This window comes from Oncorhynchus masou, unplaced genomic scaffold (genome assembly GCF_036934945.1).
Source record: "Oncorhynchus masou masou isolate Uvic2021 unplaced genomic scaffold, UVic_Omas_1.1 unplaced_scaffold_2378, whole genome shotgun sequence".
Lineage (NCBI taxonomy): Eukaryota > Metazoa > Chordata > Actinopteri > Salmoniformes > Salmonidae > Oncorhynchus > Oncorhynchus masou.
The window spans coordinates 1-5122 of NW_027008837.1; positions in this window are offsets into that span (position 1 = coordinate 1).

The following is a 5122-nucleotide window of genomic DNA, read 5'->3' on the forward strand; positions in this document are numbered from 1 at the left end:
TGTAGGTTGTTGATAGGTCTGGGGTATGCTGTGTTGGTGTGGTGGACTCCCAGTTTAAAGCAGGAAGGGGATTCCCCTCTACTACTACACTATAGTCCTGTTCAGCTACGCACCATCAGGTACCACTGTTCACTATCTATCCATCTCTGTTGTCTCTACTACACTATAGTACTGCATCAGGTACCACTGTTCACTATCTATCCATCTCTGTTGTCTCTACTACACTATAGTACTGCATCAGGTAACACTGTTCACTATCTATCCATCTCTGTTGTCTCTACTACACTATAGTACTGCATCAGGTACCACTGTTCACACTATCTATCCATCTCTGTTGTCTCTCTACTACACTATAGTACTGCATCAGGTACCACTGTTCACACTATCTATCCATCTCTGTTGTCTCTACTACACTATAGTACTGCATCAGGTACCACTGTTCACTATCTATCCATCTCTGTTGTCTCTACTACACTATAGTACTGCATCAGGTACCACTGTTCACTATCTATCCATCTCTGTTGTCTCTACTACACTATAGTACTGCATCAGGTACCACTGTTCACTATCTATCCATCTCTGTTGTCTCTACTACACTATAGTACTGCATCAGGTACCACTGTTCACTATCTATCCATCTCTGTTGTCTCTACTACACTATAGTACTACATCAGGTAACACTGTTCACACTATCTATCCATCTCTGTTGTCTCTACTACACTATAGTACTGCATCAGGTACCACTGTTCACACTATCTATCCATCTCTGTTGTCTCTACTACACTATAGTACTGCATCAGGTAACACTGTTCACACTATCTATCCATCTCTGTTGTCTCTCAACTACACTATAGTACTGCATCAGGTACCACTGTTCACACTATCTATCCATCTCTGTTGTCTCTCTACTACACTATAGTACTGCATCAGGTACCACTGTTCACTATCTATCCATCTCTGTTGTCTCTCTACTACACTATAGTACTGCATCAGGTACCACTGTTCACACTATCTATCCATCTCTGTTGTCTCTACTACACTATAGTACTGCATCAGGTAACACTGTTCACACTATCTATCCATCTCTGTTGTCTCTACTACACTATAGTACTGCATCAGGTAACACTGTTCACTATCTATCCATCTCTGTTGTCTCTACTACACTATAGTACTGCATCAGGTAACACTGTTCACACTATCTATCCATCTCTGTTGTCTCTACTACACTATAGTACTGCATCAGGTACCACTGTTCACTATCTGTCCATCTCTGTTGTCTCTCTACTACACTATAGTACTGCATCAGGTACCACTGTTCACTATCTGTCCATCTCTGTTGTCTCTCTACTACACTATAGTACTGCATCAGGTACCACTGTTCACACTATCTATCCATCTCTGTTGTCTCTCTACTACACTATAGTACTGCATCAGGTAACACTGTTCACACTATCTATCCATCTCTGTTGTCTCTCTACTACACTATAGTACTGCATCAGGTAACACTGTTCACTATCTATCCATCTCTGTTGTCTCTACTACACTATAGTACTGCATCAGGTAACACTGTTCACTATCTATCCATCTCTGTTGTCTCTACTACACTATAGTACTGCATCAGGTACCACTGTTCACTATCTATCCATCTCTGTTGTCTCTACTACACTATAGTACTGCATCAGGTACCACTGTTCACTATCTATCCATCTCTGTTGTCTCTCTACTACACTATAGTACTGCATCAGGTACCACTGTTCACTATCTATCCATCTCTGTTGTCTCTCTACTACACTATAGTACTGCATCAGGTAACACTGTTCACTATCTGTCCATCTCTGTTGTCTCTACTACACTATAGTACTGCATCAGGTACCACTGTTCACTATCTGTCCATCTCTGTTGTCTCTACTACACTATAGTACTGCATCAGGTACCACTGTTCACACTATCTATCCATCTCTGTTGTCTCTCTACTACACTATAGTACTGCATCAGGTACCACTGTTCACACTATCTATCCATCTCTGTTGTCTCTACTACACTATAGTACTGCATCAGGTACCACTGTTCACTATCTATCCATCTCTGTTGTCTCTACTACACTATAGTACTGCATCAGGTAACACTGTTCACACTATCTATCCATCTCTGTTGTCTCTACTACACTATAGTACTGCATCAGGTACCACTGTTCACTATCTATCCATCTCTGTTGTCTCTACTACACTATAGTACTACATCAGGTAACACTGTTCACTATCTATCCATCTCTGTTGTCTCTACTACACTATAGTACTACATCAGGTACCACTGTTCACACTATCTATCCATCTCTGTTGTCTCTACTACACTATAGTACTGCATCAGGTACCACTGTTCACTATCTATCCATCTCTGTTGTCTCTACTACACTATAGTACTACATCAGGTACCACTGTTCACACTATCTATCCATCTCTGTTGTCTCTCTACTACACTATAGTACTGCATCAGGTACCACTGTTCACACTATCTATCCATCTCTGTTGTCTCTACTACACTATAGTACTACATCAGGTACCACTGTTCACACTATCTATCCATCTCTGTTGTCTCTCTACTACACTATAGTACTGCATCAGGTAACACTGTTCACTATCTATCCATCTCTGTTGTCTCTCTACTACACTATAGTACTGCATCAGGTAACACTGTTCACTATCTATCCATCTCTGTTGTCTCTACTACACTATAGTACTACATCAGGTACCACTGTTCACACTATCTATCCATCTCTGTTGTCTCTACTACACTATAGTACTGCATCAGGTACCACTGTTCACTATCTATCCATCTCTGTTGTCTCTACTACACTATAGTACTGCATCAGGTACCACTGTTCACTATCTATCCATCTCTGTTGTCTCTCTACTACACTATAGTACTGCATCAGGTAACACTGTTCACTATCTATCCATCTCTGTTGTCTCTACTACACTATAGTACTGCATCAGGTACCACTGTTCACACTATCTATCCATCTCTGTTGTCTCTCTACTACACTATAGTACTGCATCAGGTAACACTGTTCACACTATCTATCCATCTCTGTTGTCTCTACTACACTATAGTACTGCATCAGGTACCACTGTTCACACTATCTATCCATCTCTGTTGTCTCTACTACACTATAGTACTGCATCAGGTAACACTGTTCACACTATCTATCCATCTCTGTTGTCTCTACTACACTATAGTACTGCATCAGGTAACACTGTTCACACTATCTATCCATCTCTGTTGTCTCTACTACACTATAGTACTGCATCAGGTAACACTGTTCACACTATCTATCCATCTCTGTTGTCTCTACTACACTATAGTACTGCATCAGGTAACACTGTTCACACTATCTATCCATCTCTGTTGTCTCTCAACTACACTATAGTACTGCATCAGGTACCACTGTTCACTATCTATCCATCTCTGTTGTCTCTCTACTACACTATAGTACTGCATCAGGTAACACTGTTCACTATCTATCCATCTCTGTTGTCTCTACTACACTATAGTACTGCATCAGGTAACACTGTTCACTATCTATCCATCTCTGTTGTCTCTACTACACTATAGTACTGCATCAGGTACCACTGTTCACACTATCTATCCATCTCTGTTGTCTCTACTACACTATAGTACTGCATCAGGTACCACTGTTCACTATCTATCCATCTCTGTTGTCTCTCTACTACACTATAGTACTACATCAGGTACCACTGTTCACACTATCTATCCATCTCTGTTGTCTCTACTACACTATAGTACTGCATCAGGTACCACTGTTCACTATCTATCCATCTCTGTTGTCTCTCTACTACACTATAGTACTACATCAGGTACCACTGTTCACACTATCTATCCATCTCTGTTGTCTCTACTACACTATAGTACTGCATCAGGTACCCCTGTTCACACTATCTATCCATCTCTGTTGTCTCTCTACTACACTATAGTACTGCATCAGGTAACACTGTTCACACTATCTATCCATCTCTGTTGTCTCTACTACACTATAGTACTGCATCAGGTACCACTGTTCACTATCTATCCATCTCTGTTGTCTCTACTACACTATAGTACTGCATCAGGTAACACTGTTCACTATCTATCCATCTCTGTTGTCTCTACTACACTATAGTACTGCATCAGGTACCACTGTTCACTATCTATCCATCTCTGTTGTCTCTCTACTACACTATAGTACTGCATCAGGTACCACTGTTCACACTATCTATCCATCTCTGTTGTCTCTCTACTACACTATAGTACTACATCAGGTACCACTGTTCACACTATCTATCCATCTCTGTTGTCTCTACTACACTATAGTACTGCATCAGGTACCACTGTTCACTATCTATCCATCTCTGTTGTCTCTACTACACTATAGTACTGCATCAGGTACCACTGTTCACTATCTATCCATCTCTGTTGTCTCTGCTACACTATAGTACTGCATCAGGTACCACTGTTCACACTATCTATCCATCTCTGTTGTCTCTACTACACTATAGTACTGCATCAGGTAACACTGTTCACTATCTATCCATCTCTGTTGTCTCTGCTACACTATAGTACTGCATCAGGTACCACTGTTCACTATCTATCCATCTCTGTTGTCTCTACTGCACTATAGTACTGCATCAGGTACCACTGTTCACTATCTATCCATCTCTGTTGTCTCTACTACACTATAGTACTGCATCAGGTAACACTGTTCACTATCTATCCATCTCTGTTGTCTCTCTACTACACTATAGTACTGCATCAGGTACCACTGTTCACACTATCTATCCATCTCTGTTGTCTCTCTACTACACTATAGTACTGCATCAGGTAACACTGTTCACTATCTATCCATCTCTGTTGTCTCTACTACACTATAGTACTGCATCAGGTAACACTGTTCACTATCTATCCATCTCTGTTGTCTCTCTACTACACTATAGTAGTGCATCAGGTAACACTGTTCACTATCTATCCATCTCTGTTGTCTCTCAACTACACTATAGTACTGCATCAGGTACCACTGTTCACTATCTATCCATCTCTGTTGTCTCTCTACTACACTATAGTACTGCAT